Below are 20191 nucleotides of genomic sequence, written 5' to 3' on the forward strand. Positions count from 1 at the left end.
TTCCTTCCCCTTTCCAATAATTAAATCGTTTCTCAGGTGCCACGCTTGCCAGAAGAGAAACAAAATTTGCTCTCGCTGTTGCAAGCTCAAATGCCAACAAAATCAAAAGCCAATCTGGTCTCGATAATTTGAACAACTCTTCATCAGGAATATTCTACAACTCTCTCAAAGCCAATACATAGCACTAGCCATTGAACAAGTAACAAGAGCATGAAAAGTGCTTTCATCTTCTACTCCACAAATAGAGCACATACCTGAAGTAATCTGATGGTGTTTAACTCTATTAGTCTGGACCGCCAAGCTATCAGATGCGGCACACCATGCAAAAATGCTTATCTTCTGAGGAATATTAGCCTTCCAAATTAGATTCCAAAGCCTTTTTTCTCCGTTTGGTTCGCCACTAGATTGACCCGCTTTATCCTGACTATCCTTCAACTTAAGCGCTAAATTGCACGCACTTTTAACGAAAAATATACCATTCTTCTCATAGTGCCACGCAATAAAATCCTCATCCCTAGAAGTGTGGATATGAATCTTACGAATCTCCTATGCATCATGGCGACGGAAAAGATACTTAATAAAATTTTCATCCCAAACCTTTCTCCCGCTCAAGAACAAATCGAAGACCCACTTCAATCTAGTATTATGCCTTTTAGCTGAAATTTTAAGGCCAGAGCTCCTAGGTAACCAATTATCCCTCCGAATATCAATGCTAGATCCATCACTCACCCGCCAAATGACTCCCTTCTGAAGAAGTTCCAGACCATGCATAATACCTTGCCAAGTCACTCATGCAGACTGCGGAACCACCGTATCAAGAATATGTCCTAGAGGATAATACGTTGCCTTCATCAGCTTAGCACACAACGAGTCCAGATAAACGAACAACTGCCACACTCGTTTAGCTATGAGGGTTTGGTTAAATAATCCGAGGTCCTGAAATCCCATACCTCCCTTACTTTTAGACCTTGTTAATTTTTGGTGGGAGATGAGGAAGACAGAAGAAAAACACATTTGTGTTTAACGATCTTTGATCTACTTTCTAGTATGCTCACTGGTGGTCATGGTCGTGGTGGCGCGCGTAGTGATAGGCCGAGAAGGGGTCGTGGGCATGCTTCTCAGGGAAGCCATTTTCAGGATGAATTCTCTGATGCTGGTTACTTTGAAGAGTTTGCCAGGGGGCTGAAACTCATGACCGTTTGGTGGATTTATATGAGGAATATCTGTTGCATAGCTTGGAGATCATCTAATAAAAGAAGCTTGTTGCGGTCAGTGCTGATGCACAGAATAATTCGTAATGATAGTATGATAACAATAGGAGGACACCTATGTTACGAAAGTGGACGCCTCAATATACAACATGCATTTCAAGCTTAGCAGATATGTGTTTTCCCTTGCATGTATGCATAGTTGTGTGAGTAGCCAGCCAAGCAATTTGGTTAAGTCGTGAGTTTTCGTTGAATGATTCCACTTAGTGATGGTGTTTGGCATGAATTTAGCTGAGGCTAACAGCCTACACATGTAGCCAAGTTATCTATATAAGAGAGGCCAAGAGGAGAGGAAAAGGCTGTGAGGAACCAAGTTTGCTATTTGGTTAACAGTCGGAAACAACGCACTAGCCTCTAGTGCCACCAAGGAGAAATACTTCCGCGCAAAGCAAATCTAGTGTTTCCCTCTCGGTGTGTGTGTGTGGTGGGTTGTGTAAAACAAGGAGAAAGAGTTGTAAGAGTGAAGGGAAGAGCTGTGAGATGCAGCCCCACCAGTTAGTTGACTAGGTATGTGGGTAGTGGAGGAAAACAAAGAGTTGTGGGATAGTGCTATTCGAACAGACAATGATGGTGTCGTATATGCCAACGATGAGCTCACGAGGGACAGAGGAGCTTCTTATCCATGCCGGGATGTAGTACGCACATGAGCACATATTGCATATCTCCAATGAGAATCGGACTGCATATCCTGATAGTTGGAAATTACCCCAGATGTTTGCCTGTTTCATTCTGTGGCATTTAACTAGTACTGCCATATAAACATTAATTTTTGAAAGAACATAAATAGAACATATTGTATCGAATTTCACTCTATAGACTCATAGGTTTAGACAACTAAGTTTGAAGGTAGCTATGATATCTTGACGAACTACAACTCTTGCCAATATGTTGGCAAGCTTGTGCGGTGACATATTTTCAAGTTTTTTTAGGGAACGTAAGCGCATCTTCAACATGGTGCCGAAAAATGGACTCACTGTCCATCCGCATCTATGGACATGGATACAGGAGGGTGTCATCCAACCGCATGCCCAAAATGTCTACCTCTATTACAAGGTTAAGCAGGTGAATGTAGAAATTAACCATGTTGTCCCAGTACATGTAGGATTAGGAATAGGAGCAAGTACGAGTCCTAACTGTATTAGGATTTCTAGTCCAAATCTGTTTCCATAGTCCCTCATGGACGTGTACAAAAAGCACCCCAGGGGTGTTGCTTATAACACATTGGAAAAGAAAAGAGAAAAGTAATAGTAAGACTCGATACGAGCCTTTTGTATCGGTTTCCTCGGCACAACGGGGTGCAAACATCAATAGGGGGACAACGGTATCAGTTGTTACCCCAATTACTGTATCATGTAATGTTTTTAGTGCCAAGATTGCAGTTCACTGAAGAACTAAACAAGAAAATCTCTCAGAAAGTCTTGTCCTGTAGAAATACACTTGAAATTTGAAAACGTGCACACAAGACTCAAACACATTAAAATAAAATTTTCATAAACACTAAGAGTGAGACAATAACAACCAAATTGTGAGGGTATAATAAGACGCTATAGATAACTTGTTTGCATGTATCACGTACACATGGCCAGACAGATCTTTGGAGGCAGGGACCGCATGGGAAAGGGAAGCACCATCCACTAGTTGGCTTTGCATCTTTACTCAAAATTTTAGACTTGATTTTGCACGCTGACCAGGTCACTTACAACCATGACATTAACGTATGTAGTATCAATTAGAAAATGCTTTATTTTGCGAGAAAACCATGGCCTTGGAAATAATCAGTTTTCGTATTTCAAAATTTGAAGTCTTTCTGTCTAAAGATGCAAACCATTGCGGGTTTTTTTGAACCATGCAGGAGGAGTGCATGTATTATACTAAAGAGAGAGGGAGCAATACACGACCAAAGTCCATCAGAGTTGCAACAAGGACAACCTAAACTACTGCAAACAAAGAAGACCCAAAGGCCTAACCACCAAAATTGTGTACAAACACCGCAAACCGAATGAAACTAGTGTAATACAAAATGACCTAGACTTGCTTCTGCCCATTGCACCGCGTCAATCTTAATTTGATTGATGATTCCTTGAAGCGGTGTGTGCGAATTTTAAAAAATTCTGCCATTTCTTTCCCTCCATAAACTCTATATAATTAGTGGTACCACAGTGTTCAAGGAATTCCTTCTGGGTTCATGGACTCTATTTTTGGCGTCTTGCCACCAATCCTGGAGATCAGGAGCATTTTGGGGGATGGCCTCACTCAGATTTGCCCAAAGAAGTACTGAACTCCAAAAGATGGTCCCTACATTGCAGCCCATGAACAAATGATGAACTGATTCTTGCGCAATGTTGCACAAACAACATGCAGCATTACGAGGCAAATCACGCTAAGCTAGACGGTCCGCTGACCAGACACGCCCCTTGATGACCAACCGGAGGAAGAGCTTGCATTTGAAAGGAGCCCAATGCTTCCAAATGGTGTAAGCAGTACTACACATAACGGATACAGCGAAGTGTACTTTATAAACATATTTTGCCGAGTAGGCACCTTTATAATTCCACGACCAGATCCATTTGTCTTCGGCACCATGTGTGATTTGAACTTCAGAAATCGATCACCTCCCATAAGGTTAAGACCTGATGGAAAATGTGAATATTTATTTTTTCCTTTATGTCTTTGATCCATACTGCACTAATCATTGCTTGTGCTATTGTTCTTCTCTCCCCGACAACCGGAGGCACGGAATTGAAAACATCTAGTGTGATATCTTCTACTGTGGCACCATTGATCCATTTATCAGTCCAAAAGAAACATCTATTTCCGTTGCCTAACTCAACACGAGCAGCATCATTTAGTAGACGCCTTTCATAATTTTCCAAAGGGTTTAGTAAGATGCTGCATGCACGATTATTTGATGTACGTGCCTTCCAAGCCCACCGCAACAGAAGCGTGTCTTTAGGAAATACAAAATGTTAGAAGAAAAATTCTTTGTTATTGGAGTGGTGTCCAGACGACCAGGACACATATATCACTAGTCCATATGCAGCAGCAGCAGATGATTTAATTTCCAGTAAGAGTCGCACATGTTGTGTAGGTTTCCAAATAAAAGTTGTTTTATCTTCTATTTGCACAAAAAGTGGTCTTGTAAAGGTTCGGTAACTTCAAGATATGGCCTCGACCAAATAATCCTCCACTGGCGTGCTCATTCCTCACAGCCAGCGCAGGAAAAAGACAACACCGATTTTTCCAAGAATCTAAGTGTAGTGTCTTATTAGATAACTTCAATATATGTCCAGTTTTTGGGAGAGTGGTCTTCTAAATGTTGGATAACTTCAATATATAGCCTTGGCACTTTGGCAGTACATCATAATGGGCCGCATCAGCAACAGGGTGACAACAAAAGAAGTGCAGTAGCACCTTAAACCAATTGTAACTCCCATTGCTATACCATAAAATGTTTTCGCTGCAAAGATTACAGCTTAGTCAAGAGTCAAACAGATACAATCTCTTGAGAGGTTTCTTTCTCGAGAAAGACTCTTCTATTTGAAAATATTGTACGCTGACTTGGTCAGCAGGACCAGTGCATAACACGCGAGGCCAAAATGTGCAGCAACAACCGGTTTAATTTCCTGCTATAAGGGTCACACATGGGGTGCATGCATGCATTCTTCATGGGAAGTGAAGGTAAACAGAAACAAGGTATGACTAGCTCGAACGAAATTGCACGGAGTGGGGTAATATACTCATGATAACATACATGGCCATCGAGTGATCTATGCATGCATGTTGGCTCGTCTATATATAGTCCATCACAATGTGTGGGAGCTATAGCTTTAAGTGGAAGCGCAAAGTCTTAGACTTCGTGGACTATTTAGCTACATATACTACTTCTATGAGATATTGGAGTGAAACAAATAAGCCAGATGCTTTCCTATATGACTGGTACGATGTATGATCCCTTATGTATTAGCTGGCTGGAAGCCCTTTGGACTAGAATCTAAGTGCATAGGGCGCATGGATCGTAAATCATTTTGTATAACTTCAACAAGCACCCACATGGTGACGGCTCAGCCAATCGTGGTGCTCTGTCGCGAAGAGACTTGCGCCTTCCACCATGTTGTACTCGCACGGCACGGGCATGTCCCGGCATGTTCATCAACTTCTCCAACTTTCTCATGCCTAACCTCACCGTTGGCTAGCACCATAGTCGCTGCCGCCACCAGCCAACAAACGATAGGAATATTTAGCCTTCAGTGGCAACTTAATTAGTGTGAAATTTTCAGGCAATGTATCTTGGACTGAATGTGGGTGATGTGAGATCTGGTAGCGCAATTAGAAAAATGTAGAAGAGTAAATGTATCATAGTCATAGGTCCAATAACTATTTTTGGGGTTTCAAGCTAGTCCAAAAATTATACAAGTTGTTCATCGAGAGCCCTAACTTGCCCAGATTAGTGTTGACCTGCTCATGTGGCGCTTGACGGTTGCCATGTCGACATAGTGTGTGGAAAATAACCCTTACAAAAATACAATTTGATATCCACTCTCAAAAATTCCGTACAACCACGTTGAAGAAGCGAGGTGTTTTTCATTCTTAAAAAAAGGCACATCATCACGATGCACACAGACAGAAGGAGTGGGATGTATTGGTAGGTTTGCTGACACTTACCAATACTTGCCACATGTCCACTTGCGCACCACCTTGCTTACTTGCTGTTTCGCCTTGAAAAAAAGTACCAATATGTGAAACTTTTGATGAAAGACACCTTAAATTAAAACTTTGAACAACAAGATAGTATACGAAGAAGCCATATGTACAACATATCTATGTATGATCTCAGCTCCCGTCGAACAGATACGCACGAAGATTGCTAGCTTCTGCTTTTCCGGTGCAGCAGCTATATGTCCGATCCTGAATTTCTCATGGCGACATCGTCGTGGATGTCGTGGATGTCCGATCCAGTCATAGGGGATGTGTTTGGGCGCACGGTGAAGATGGTTATTGCAAGGGACGCTGGATGGAAGGGCATACCGGCCACTGTCCCATCGCGTAGAGGAAAATGTTCCAATCGCTCGGCCATGAGAAAATCACATTCGGATTGCTGCTGCATCGAAGAAGCAGAAGGTAGCAATCTTCGTACATATCTGATCAGAAGCCACGAGAAGCAACCAACCAAGCGTTTGAGCAGGTATCGTCCGATGGTAATGTTGGGTATATGGCCAGCCAACTGATTTGGTTGAGTCATGTGGTCGTCGAGTGATTCCACTAAATGGTACTGTGAGGCGTGAATTTAGTTGAGGCTAAGAGCCTACACATGTAACCAAGTTTGCTATATAAGAGAAATTAACAGGAGAGGAAAAGGCCTCTTGTGTTTCTCTCATGGTGCTTGTGTTGGCGTGTGTGTTTTGTAAAACAACGAGAATGCGTTGTGGGAGTGAAGGGAAGAGCAGTGAGATGCAGCTCCGGCATTTAGTTGAAAAGAGATATGTGAGGTAGTGGAGGAAAACAAAGAGTTGTGGGACACTGGAAACATACCTGCATGGCGTCACTCTACGTGCCGACGGTGAGGTCACCAGCGACGAGGCAAGCATGCACCTCTTCTTACTGCCGTTTCGTATCATCACTTGTAGAAAAAGGGTCAAACGTGAAGCACATTAGTGCCGGTTTGAATTTGAGCCGGCAGGAATGTGTGCATTAGTACCGGTTCCAACGGCTAGCCGGCCACTCTCATTAGTACCGGTTCGTGGCGAACCTTTAGCACCGGTTCGTGCCACGAACCGGTACTAAAGTGAGTGGTGGCAGGATGTTGTCAGTCCGGGGCCCCTCCAGCACCTTTAGTACCGGGTCGTATCACGAACCGGTACTAAAGGTTGTCCTACATAGACCCTTTGTCCACCCGAGCTCGCTCTGTTCTTCCCCTTTCCCGTCTCCTCTTTGTTATTTTCCCTCTTCCTCTCAAGCTCATCACACATTTTGCCCAAAATTTGTCACGATTTGAAGGCCCTCATCCATTCAAATGATCACAAAGGTTAGCAACTTTGTCCTTTCATCTCTCATTGCTAGATTAGCTCGTGCAATGCTTTATATAGTGATTGATTTTTGAGTTTAGTAATTTGGGAGGAATTATATATATGTGTTAGTATTTGATTTATATGCAATTTGAGGTCAAAAATAACACTTAGTTTGCATATGTAGGTGTGGTTTACTTAGTACCTTCTAAATCTCCGTCGTAACCACCGTCGATCGCTCGCAACGTCCGTCGCCGGCACCACCTTGTGGTGAGCCTCTTGTTCATGAAGTTTTATATAAAAAATTGATGTTTGTGTGATTTGGATATATAGTTACTCGTATAATTATCTTACCCATACGTTGTTTGTTATACATAGTGCCATGGTTTTGATATCCGTCCCCGTCGGCCCTCGTCCGGGTTATGATTCGGATGTGGTATATTCTCTTTTAAAACTATTCATTACATTTCGTGTTTATGACAAATTATGCCCATCAAGTTGACATAGATATTTGTATGTAGGAGGTAGTTGAACCGAAAATTCCAACCGACCCTATTGTCGAGAGGTTAAATTTAGTTGAAAGAGAAAACGAGGATTTGAAGGAAAAATTGAAAAGAATTGAGGGGGAGAAGATGGAATTGGAGTTGCATGTTGCCGATGTCGTCGATGATCACAAGATTAAGATGGAGAAAATGCGCTTGAAGATTGGAAAGATTAGAAAATATGCCATTCATAGTGAGGCTTGGTATCATTATGCTGTTGGATCAATTGTTACCTTAGTTGCGATCTTGATTGCATTTGTTGTTGCACTTAAATTCTTTAGCTAGAGAGTTATTTGTTTCTTTAGCTAGAGAGTTACCTTAGTTGCGATCATGTCCACCTGTTTGAGTCCGGTTTCATGCCCCACTACAATGTTAGGACCAAGCATGGAGAAAGAGGGGTTATGATGGAAGACAGTGAAGAAGAAGAGGACGACGACTACTATCCTGGCCATGGGTTCCCTGAATACGATGATACAACAATGAGGGAAGAAGCTGAGCCGGTAATGCGGGAAGAAGCTGAGTCGGTAATGCGGGAAGAAGCTGAAGAAGAGGCATCGGATGAGCCCGTTGATGATCTAGGTCGGGCTATTACCGATGCAAAGAGAAATTGCGCAAGTGATTTGGAGAAGAAGATGTTGCAGCGCATGTTAGAGGATCACAAAAAATTGTTGTACCCGAATTGCGTAGGTGACAAGAAAAAGCTGGGCACCACACTGGAATTGCTACAATGGAAGGCAGAGAATGGTGTATCTGATAAGGGATTTGGAAAGTTGCTGGTAATGATAAAGAATATGCTTCCAAAGGACAACGAATTGCCCGAGAGTACGTACGAAGCAAAGAAGGTTGTCTGCCCTCTAGGGTTAGAGGTGCAGAAGATACATGCATGCCCTAATGATTGCATCCTCTACTGCGGTGAGTACGAGGATTTGAACGCTTGCCCAGTATGCGGTGCATTGCGCTATAAGATCAGCCGCCATGACCCTGGTGATGTCGAGGGCGAGCGCCCCAGGAAGAAGATTCCTGCCAAGGTGATGTGGTATGCTCCTATAATACCATGGTTGAAACGTTTGTTCCAAAACAAAGAGCATGCCAAGGCGATGCGATGGCACAGAGAAGACCGTAAGAAAGACAGAAAGTTGAGAGTACCCGCTGACGGGTCGCAGTGGAGAAAAATCGAAAGAAAGTACGGGAAGGAGTTTGCAGATGACGCAAGGAACGTATGGTTTGGTCTAAGCGCAGATGGCATTAATCCTTTTGGGGAGTAGAGCAGCAACCATAGCACCTGGCCTGTGACTCTATGTTTGTATAACCTTCCTCCTTGGTTGTGCATGAAGCGGAAGTTCATTATGATGCCAGTGCTCATCCAAGGCCCTAAGCAACCCGGCAACGACATTGATGTGTACCTAAGGCCATTAGTTGAAGAACTCTTACAACTGTGGAATGGAACAGGTGTACGTGCGTGGGATGAGCACATGGGGGAAGAATTTGACCTAAAGGCATTGCTGTTCACGACCATCAATGATTTTCCAGCTCTCAGTAACCTTTCAGGGGATACCGCGCATGCACGCACTGTTTGGACGATACCGACAGTATATATTTGGCTAATTGTAAGAAGAATGTGTACCTGGGACATCGTCGATTTCTTCCGAGCAGGCATCCCGTAAGAAAGAAAGGCAAGCATTTCAAAGGTGAGGCGGATCACCGGACGAAGCCTCGCCACCGTACTGGTGCTGATGTACATGATATGGTCAAGGATTTGAAGGTGGTCTTTGGAAAGGGTCCTGGTGGACAACCTGTTCCGAATGACGCTGACGGACGCGCACCCATGTGGAAGAAGATATCTATATTTTGGGACCTGCCCTATTGGAAAGACCTAGAGGTCCGTTCCGCAATCGACGTGATGCACGTGATGAAGAATCTTTGTGTGACCCTGCTTGGCTTCTTGGGCGTGTATGGGAAGACAAAAGATACACCTGAGGCACGGGAGGACCAGCAACATATGCATGGAAAAGACGGCATACATCAGGGTCATGCAAGCTACGCTCTTACCAAAGAAGAGAAGGAAATCTTCTTTGAATGCCTGCTCAGTATTAAGGTACCGTTTGGCTTCTCGTCGAATATAAAGGGAATAATAAACATGGCAGAGAAAAAGTTTGAGAACCTAAAGTCTCATGACTGCCACGTGATTATGACGCAACTCCTTCTGGTTGCATTGAGGGGGCTTCTACCGGAAAACGTACGATTAGCCATTGTGAAGCTATGTGCATTCCTCAATGCAATCTCTCAGAAGGTAATCGATCCAGAAATCATACCAAGGTTAGAGAATGATTTGGTGCAATGTCTTGTCAGTTTCGAGTTGGTGTTCCCACCATCCTTCTTCAAAATCATGACGCACGTCCTAGTTCACCTATGTGAAGAGATTAACGTTTTGGGTCCTGTATTTCTACACAATATGTTCCCCTTTGAGAGGTTCATGGGAGTCTTAAAGAAATATGTTCATAACCGTGCTAGACCAGAAGGAAGCATCTCCAAGGGCCATGAAAATGAGGAGGTCATTGAGTTTTGTATTGACTTTATTCCTGACCTTAAGCCGATTGGTGTTCCTGAATCGCTGCATAAGGGCAGACTGGATGGAAAAGGCACGCTAGGAGGGGAACAAATAATATGTATGGACGGAAATTCTCTCACTGAAGCACACTACACAGTTCTACAGAATTCCACCTTGGTGGCTCCGTATATGGATGGACACAAGAATTTGCTACGCTCCAAACACCCGGAGCGGTCTGATGACTGGATTACACGTGAACAAACCAGGAGTTTCGCCAGCTGGTTGCAGACACGTACCATGCATGACGCCTCTATTGAAGATGACTTGTACTTGCTGTCCCAGTTACCATCTTCGAATATAATGACTTTCAAAGGGTACGAGATAAATGGTAATACATTTTACACGATCGCCCAAGATAAGAAGAGCACCAACCAAAACAGTGGTGTCCGCTTTGATGCAGAAACCAAGACGGGAAAGGAAACATATTATGGTTATATACAGGACATATGGGAACTTGACTATCGACGTGGTTTGAAGGTCCCTTTGTTTCGGTGCAAATGGGTCAATATGACATGAGGCGGGGTAACGGAAGACCCGCAGTATGGAATGACAACAGTGGATCTCAACAATCTTGCGTATGCAGACGAACCATTCGTCCTAGCCAATGATGTGGCACAGGTTTTCTATGTGAAGGACATGTCTACCAAGCCGACAAAAAGAAAAGATAAGGAAGCGAATGCATCGTACAATGAGCCAAAGCGGCACATAGTTCTTTCTGGGAAGAGAAACATCGTGGGAGTGGATGACAAGACAGACATGTCAGGAGATTATGAAAAGTTTGATGAAATTGCTCCATTCACAGTGAATATTGACCCGAGCATCCAGTTAAATGATGAAGATTTTCCATGGCTACGGCGCAAAGGGACACACGCGAAGAAAACGTTTCACACCCAAAGATCTGGGATGTGATCGGCTTCACTATCATCACTTTCTTCTGTGTTTCACACCCAGGAGGGAATCTCTCTAATAGTTAGGGTAGCTAGTTATGTGTTTTGGCATTTGAAACGCGAAGAAATTTTATGTGCAAGCAAATTCTTTCATGCATTTACTGATTTTTTCAGCTCAATGGCCCTGAAATTGAAAAGCATTTCAAATGAACTCAGAAAAGGTTGAAAGTTGGCATGGCATCATAATTTCACCCACATAGCATGTGCAAAAAAGTAGAGAGGGTTACCGCAAAAACTGGATGCACTTCGTGTACAAAATGGACAATCTCTTTCGAAGTATCAGGGTTTCAGACGAAAACTCAACCGTTACAAAGGCATTTCATTTTTTAAATAACCTAAGTATTACCAAATTGAATATAATGATAAAACACACTAATATTAAACATAAGAAAAAGAATCACTGAAAAATCTATTTTCAAAGTTAAGTTATTCACAAACTAGTGATTCACACAAATTTCAAATAATTCAAAATTTAAACTATTCAAATTTGTAAACTACCGGTACTAACATAAGTTTGTAATTTTTTGTACCTAAAGCAAAAATATTCACAAAAAAACTCTAAATACAGCAAAAAACAACTCTAAAATAAATAAATCAAAAATAAATAAAGCAAAAAAAATAAGGAAGAAAGCCCACCTACTGGGCCACAGCGGCCTGCATACGACTAGAAACCCAAATTTTAGTTGGGCCAGGATGTAGGCCCGCTAGCCCAGTAGGCCCAACAGGGCATCACAGAAGAGGTAGGCCCAGAAGGCCTGCTTAAGAGAGGAGCTCGAGACAGCAGCGACGGCGGGGCTTATAAGCAGGTGCGAGTGCCCCTCGGCTAGCGAGGTGGGACTAAACTTTTGCGCCCCTCGCCTGGCAGCGCACACCCTTTAGTACCGGGTCGTGGCTCCAACCGGTACTAAAGGGGGGGCCTTTAGTAGCGGTTGGTGCCACAACCCGGTACTAAAGGGGGTGCGGTTCCCGCCGCTTCGCCTGGCCAAAACAGACCTTTAGTACCGATTGGTGACTCCAACCGGTACTAAAGGTGGGTTCTATATAAGAAAACACTTCAAAAAAATTGTCAGTTTCTCATCTCTCCCTCCTTCTTTCTCCTCTGCCCCGTCGCCGCCGCCCCTCGTCGCCGCCCCCGTCGCCGTCCATCGCCGTCCTCGTCGCCGCGCCCCGCCCCGTCCTCCCATCATCCCCGCCCGGCCCGTCCTCCCGTACGTCGTCCCCGCCCGGCCCGTCCCCGTCCCCATCGTCGCTGCCCCGTTCCCGTCGTCGCCGTCCCGTCTCCGTCCCCATCCCCGTCGCCGCCCACCGCCGTCGCGCCTCGCTGGTGAGCTCCTGCCCCGGCCGCCAACCACACACACACACACATATTGTTATAGAATTGTTAGCAATCTTTCTGTTTTTTAGTTATAGAATTATTAGAAATGTTAGTTTTAGTTATAGAAATGTTAGTTATATAGAAATGTTAGTTATATAGAAATATTAGAAATGTTAGTTATATAGAAATGTTTTTTAGTTATAGAAATGTTAGTTTTAGTTATAGAAATATTAGAAATGTTAGTTTAGTTATAAAATTTAGAATTTGCATTTATGAAATCACAATCCATCATTAAAAAAAATGTTACTTTACTTTTGCGGCATATAGTATTTGTTGTCGACGATGCCCGGCCCGCATCCTCGCCGTCGACCCGTTCGCGACAACGTCCTGCTTCAGAGGACCCATGTCCAGGACTGGGCTCCGCCAGGCTGGCACTAGGAGGTGCTACCTTCAGGGGCGCGACGCTTGGTGAGGAACCCGGCCCCGGGTCCTGTCGTCGACCCTCATCTCCTTTGGTGGCGTTCGCGTGGGCCACTTTCGGTGCGGAGGGAGCCGGCCCCGCCGGAGGTGGTACGTCGCCGTGTCAGGGAGGAGGACGAGCACGTCCATCGCTACATGGCTGCTATGGACGTCAGGTTCTCAAATACCTGGCAGGTTCTTTTGGGAGATCACCCGAGCTATGATCCAGTGATGGTTCCTTCTCTTTGGGTGTTCACCGCCCGCACCTCAGGAACCGCGAGTGGCCTAGATTAATCTGTAGTATTCGATCTTTATTAGCTTGCTAGCTAGCTAGCTAGTGATGTATTCGATATTATATCTATTATTCGAGACGATGTATTCGAGATTATATCTATTATTCGAGACGATGTATTCGAGATTATATCTATTATTCGAGACGATGTATTCGAGATTATATTCGATGATGCTTATTATGTACTATGATTGATTCAGTTTTTCCTTATTAATTGATTGCATCCATGCATTGTAATTTGAATATATTTCTTTTGGATTAGTTAAACAAAACCTATGGCGGAAAATACCGGCAGAGAGGGAGAAGAGGCTCTGTTCAATATCATACGCAATCCTCGCGGGCTAGATGATGATCAGAATGAAGAAGATTATGACGGCTCCGAATATCTAAACAACACCGGGGAGGGTGATATGATATTCGATCGTGACGACCGAATTGATGAAGTCATGAACTATGAACATGACGAAGAAAATGTTGATCTTGAAACAACAAAGACCGGCGAGGTATATATATTTATATAAGCAGGCATCTGGTGATCATCACATGTTTTAAATGACATGAAGATATATTAAAGAATAGATCTTTCTTCTTTCAGCCATCCGGATCAAGCAAATCTTCAGGCAACAGGAAATGAGGCCCGAACAAAAAGTTGAAGGAGGGCGTAAAGTACAATATCGAGGCCATCAAACCTAATGGCGAACCATTAGCGCCTAAGAAGATTGTGGACAAGTTCATTCGTCAGTGCGGAGTTCTTGTGAAGGACCAACTCTCGATCTCCCTTCAAGAATGGAGAGAGCCAGCAAAGCCACGTCCAGGAGTTACTTTTGTCGACGATAGACAAAAACTTCTGCTTTGGGAAACGCTCATGGAACATTTCACCCTACCAGATCATTTCACAGATGCAGATGTGGAGAAAGTCAAGGACGCTGCTCTTAGGAAGATGGCGGTTGCATTCAAGAACCACAAGATTCGTGAATGGGCCAAGTACGTCAAGGGAGGAAGGGAGACTCCATTATTCGAGGGAACACTAGAGAAACAAAGTGCTCATTGGGACAATTTCGTGAAATTCAAGGATTCGGAATTATCTAAGGAACGGTCGAGAATAAACAAGGCCAATGCCGCAAAAAAGGATAAGTTCCATAAGCTGGGGCCAGGTGGCTATGCGGTGGGAATGCCTAAGTGGGATAAGTCTAAGAAAGAGATGCTGGATGCAGGTGTCACTCCAAAAACATTGAGCTGGCCCCCAGGTGCAGGACTTGGTTCTATGCGCATGGGGGGGGGTTGGACCCGAAGATAGGCAAAGTTTCGAAGAAGGCATGTCTGGACGGAGCCGAAGATAAGCTACTTGTTGCAATAGAAGAGGCTCGATCGGGGGTGTTCGAGCCCAACAGAGAGAACGACGAGCTTATGCGTAACCTGGGAAATCCTGAACACCTGGGAAGAACATGAGGCATGGGCGCTATGCCGTGGTATGAGGGGTTTTCGGACTGGAACGCCGACTACAGAACCCGTGCGAGAAAGAAGATTGCGGAGGAGAAGAAGAGGAAGATGGAGGAGGAGCAGAGGAAGCTAGACTATGAATGCCTTCAAGGCCTAGAATCAGCGCATGCGGACTTGGCAGTCAAATTCCAGCGGCAGCAGGAGCAGATCGACTCACTTAGCCAGCAAAGGGGTTCTCAGCAGCTAGCGGATGATCCACCATTTGATAGCACCGTCCCATCCATGCCAAGAAGTAGTGTGGGTTCCGCCCCGGGCGACGCATTGCTGGATAGCTACCCAGTGGATGACATCATGGAGAACACTAACTGCGAGCTACACTTCAAAATGAAGAACATATCCATGAAGGTGGCGGACGCCCTTGCTTTTACAAATCCCCCCGAGGCAACCTTCCATTGCAACCCGCTTCCAGCAGGCCATGCTCGTGTCTTGGTTGATGAGGTGGTGGACCAATATTCGGGGCTAGAGCTTGACATTCCTGGAGGTGACGATGAGCACACACTGGGAGAGGCCAACCATCGTATCATCCTATGGAGAAAGGATTGCATCATCTTTCGAAGGCCACTGACACCGCGTCATCCGACTCCTCGTCGAAGTCCGCCACCGAGTTAGCAGACTCCCGCTCCTCCAAGTCCACCAACGCGTCAGGCCACTCCTCCTCCAAGTCCGTCACAGCTTCAGGCCACTCCTCCTCCTCCAAGTCCGGCAAAGCGTTAGGCCACTCCTCCTCCAAGTCCGGCACAGCTTCAGGCCACTCCTCCTCCTCCAACTCAGCCACATCAGCTGTCTTCGCCGCCTCAGCAATCACGGAAGAGAGCTGCCTCAGCTATGGTGCGTAGCGGTACAAGTCGAGGTAGTACTGGAGGTACAGATGAAGGCAAGCGATTTCAATATGGTCCAAGCCTCGCGCCTCTTCCGCAGAGGCCTTACGACAAGTCCGCGGAGGAAAACGTAGCCATATCGAAGGCCGAGGTGGAAGCCCATTTTGCACCAAAACCGCCATCGCCGCCAAGGGAGAAAGTGCCTGTGGAAAAGATTGACAACTTCATTCGTATGGCTAGAGCACCAGCTCCCAAGCCTGTTGACACAGACTATGAGCACCACATCAAGAAGTTAAATCGAGCACGTCTACAGAAAGAGGCGAGCTCGAGCTCGAGCAAATCAGCTGGCAAAAGGAGCAGTAAAACCGTTCCCCAGCTGGGAGAACAGGCAGCGCAATCAATCCCCCCGCTTGTTGTGCCAACAACACATGAGAGTAGGCGCGCCCAATATTATTGTGGGCAAACTGTTAACGTTCCCGGGGTGGGCGACATGGTAATAACCGAGGACCATATTGCGCAGGCTAAAGCGATCGGGATCACTGTTGGACAACTCCTCGATATCGAGCCCATGTCTTCGACTAGAGAGGAGGAAATAAAATAGAAATATGTCCGGGGCCAACCTTTGGTCGAGCCAGACGAGGTCAAGAACCTCCCAACGAGAATGTATGAATTGCATCGATGGTACATGGACATTACCAAGATTTCCAATCGAGAGTCCCTCATGGTGAATGTCAAGGAGGAGCATTACTACCATGAGAAAGCTCTGGCCGTTGAGTATTCAGAACTGTTTCAGCTATACAATCAAGACGCACTCGACAAATCTATCGTCAGTTGCTATTGTCTGTAAGTGATTTATTTCTGTAATTTATCTTTCAAGCTAGCTGTAGTGATCATTTTGATCAATCATTACCTGTAATTATCCTCACTATATTCTTTTCTGTGGTATTATGCAGGATGAAGATTTATGAAATGAAAAAAGGTGGACGCTATGGCATTGGGTTCGTTGACCCAAATACCATTAATGAATACACATGGAAATTAGATCCATATTACGAAAAAAGTGTAGAGGAAAGCATGCTAGAGTTCTTCAAACTCCTCAAATACATTGAAGATATACTACTTCCTTACAACTTCGAGTGAGTCACACTGTCTTGTACTACAAATTCTGTTTTTGCCTACTAGCTAGCTACATGTTTTTGCTTACATATGCCCGCTTAATTAAGACATGCAAATGTGTGTGCATGCAGATTTCACTGGATCTTGTTAATCATTAAAGTTGATGAAGGAACAGTTGAAGTACTAGACTCACTACTTAAGAAAGCAAGTGACTACACCATCGTGAAGGGGATAGTCAACAGGTAATTTCAATCATTATTAACTATATCTCGGCCTATTTAATTAGTTCGTCATTTCCTGATAACAACTATTTAATAACCCATTTATTCATTTTCTTTGTCGACGGGCAGGGCTTGGGCAAAGTTCATCAGGGCCACTCCAGGCCCATGGAACCAAAATCTGAAATGGTATCGACCCCAGGTATGTAATTAAGTACTACTAGCTAGCTGCCATCTCTTTAATTATCATGCTTGATTAATTATTATTTGATCAAATTCCATTCTCGTAAAGGCCCTAAAGCAGGTGCCGGGGAATAATCTGTGTGCATACTACGTTTGCGAGAACATTCTCATGATGGCGTCCGAAAGGAGCAAATCTCAAAGACAGGAGTGGGTACGTTTGTTAGAAAACTATTCACAATTTTTACACCATTATCGATATCTAGTCACACAATTAATACACATGCATATTGATCTCCTTCTTAACAGTTCAAAGAGGTGCAGGAGAAGCTCCTAACAGAGGAGCACATACAAGCAATTCAAGAGGAAATAGCGGGATTTTTGCTCGACCAGGTCATAGATCCCAAAGGAGAATACTATTACCCGCTACCGCCCCCATGAACCACTTCCAATTGTTATCGTGCTCCGAAGGCACCAATTAGGCTAATGCCACTAGCTCCGAAGGCACCAATTAGGAGAAATTGTATATATATATATATATACATGTGTGTATATATGTGTGAATTAATTAATGGTGGTTGTGAGACATTCGATGATATATATATATATATTATGATCGGTTCTACTAGAAATTCTATTTATATATATGCATAACGTGTACAATATGTAGTATCGTAAAGTACCAGCAAACGAAAAAGAATTAAATGGAAAACACAAAATTAAATGAAAAAGAAATCATAAACCCAACCCCCCCCCCAACCTTTTAGTACCAGTTTGTGACACCAACCAGTACTAAAGGGCTCCCTGCCCCCGAAGCTGGCTCGTGCCACGTGGTTGCCCTTTAGCACCGGTTCGTGCTGAACTAGTACTAAACGGGGGGGGGGGGGGCTTTAGTTCCTACAGTTTAGCGCCGGTTACGAAACCGGCACTAAAGGGCCTTACGAACCGGTGCTATTGCCCGGTTCTGCACTAGTGCATGCAAGCGAGGGCAACATGCATATCTCTAATATGAATGGGGCTCATATGTTGATCAATAAAAATTACCCCAATTGATCGTCTATTTTATTCATTGCGGCATCTGACCAGTACTACCACACAAAAAGAAAACATTGTCTGGGATGGATTTGAGGGAAGAGAACCAAGTTTAAAGGTAGCCACAGTGCCTTTGCCTAACCACCTTTCCTCGCTCACTAGCACAAGTCCCCCAACTTGTTAACAATATTTTGACTAATGTATGTGTTCAGGTGAAAAACCTTTGGTCAAAAATAAAGAATAAACATAAAAATGTAAGGCATACTTCTCATTAAGACAAATATTTGACCAACAATTACTCTAGTATGCAGTTCATGGATCAGATTTTCTCCTCCGAAATTTAAACCGCCTATTGAATTGATATTTTGACGGTGCCAGTGGCACTCATCCCTCATCAATCTTTGTCACATATGACATGATGATCAACGCTGCTCGGAGCCTTTGGTAGCGACCAAATTTTGTCGCAACTGACTGCATGCTTGTTTGGGCATGGTCTTCACTTGCATGACATCTCATGTCAAGATCATGTTACACATGAGCTGCTGGGATGAAAAGTGGTGGCGACAACACCTATGCCTTCGATTTTGTGGTCCTTCTCAAAAAAAATTGAAAAGGAGGACAACCCCCGGCCTTTGCATCCTTCTCAAGTACCCGGTCTTGAGCTCCGAAGTGATAACCCTAGGTTTGACTCTAGTTGATTATATCTACAAATGGTGGTGTTTTTGTGTCCTTACCTTGTCAACGGCATTACTCGGATTTTCTCAAACTTTATCTCCAGGATGAAAACACGGGATATCTAGCGGTTGGAACCCGCAACGATGGATCTTGAGCGATGTTCCCTACTAGAAAACCTTTCTCAATGTCCTCTTGAGGTCAAGAAGTTGTTGGTACGAATGGTCTTCGTCCTAGGCATAACTTCGATCGTGAATGATTTTACTCTTTGATGGCATGATTCATTGTATCTGTGCAATGGTGTTTGTTGCTACTTGTGATCTACGTTGGGATTTCCCCGAAGAGGAGATGATGATGCAGTACAGTAGAGATAAGTATGTCCCTCAGTTATGAAACCAAGGTTATCAATCCGGTAGGCGAACCAAGTACCATTGTGTAAACAGCACCTGCACACAAACAACAAATACTTGCAACCTAACATGTAGAGGGGTTGTCAATCCCTCAACGGATACGAGCAAGATTAAAAGATATAGTTTTTGATAGATAGAACTGACAAAAATACAAAACAAATAAATAAAATAAAATTGCAGTAAGGTATTTTTTGTTTTAATATATGATAGAAAATAGACCCGGGGCCATAGTTTTCACTAGAGGCTTCTGTCGAGAAAATAGTATACGGTGCGTAAACAAATTACTGTTAGGCAATTGACAGAAAGGCAAATAATTATGACGATATCCAAGGCAATGATCATGTATATAGGCATCGTGTCCAAGATTAGTAGACCAAAACAATTTTGCATCTACTATTATTACTCCACACATCGACCACTATCCAGCATGGATCTAGTGTATTAATTTCATGGAAAAATAGAGTAATGCTTTAAGCAAAATGACATGATGTAGACAAGATAAACTCACGTATCAATAATCCCCATATTGCTACCCTTAATAAGTGGCGGAGACAGGGGGGTGCCTCCCCTAACATCTGTGATTTAGGCCTAATATATGAATACTAGAAATGTTTTTTTTGCTAAAATGGATGTTTTTGATGGATTGGCCCACCCCAACAAGGTTGAACAATACTCGACCCTCCTCATCCTATTTTTCTGGCTCCACTACAGCCCTTAATAGTAATGATACATGTGTGGCATGTCTCTTTCTATCATTGAGATTGAACACTGCAAAATCAAACCCATCACAAAGCACCTCTTCCCATGGCAAG

The sequence above is a fragment of the Triticum urartu genome, chromosome 3A, assembly GCF_056163025.1.
Source record: "Triticum urartu cultivar PI428250 chromosome 3A, HENAU_Tu73, whole genome shotgun sequence".
In the NCBI taxonomy this organism is placed as follows: Eukaryota; Viridiplantae; Streptophyta; class Magnoliopsida; order Poales; family Poaceae; genus Triticum; species Triticum urartu.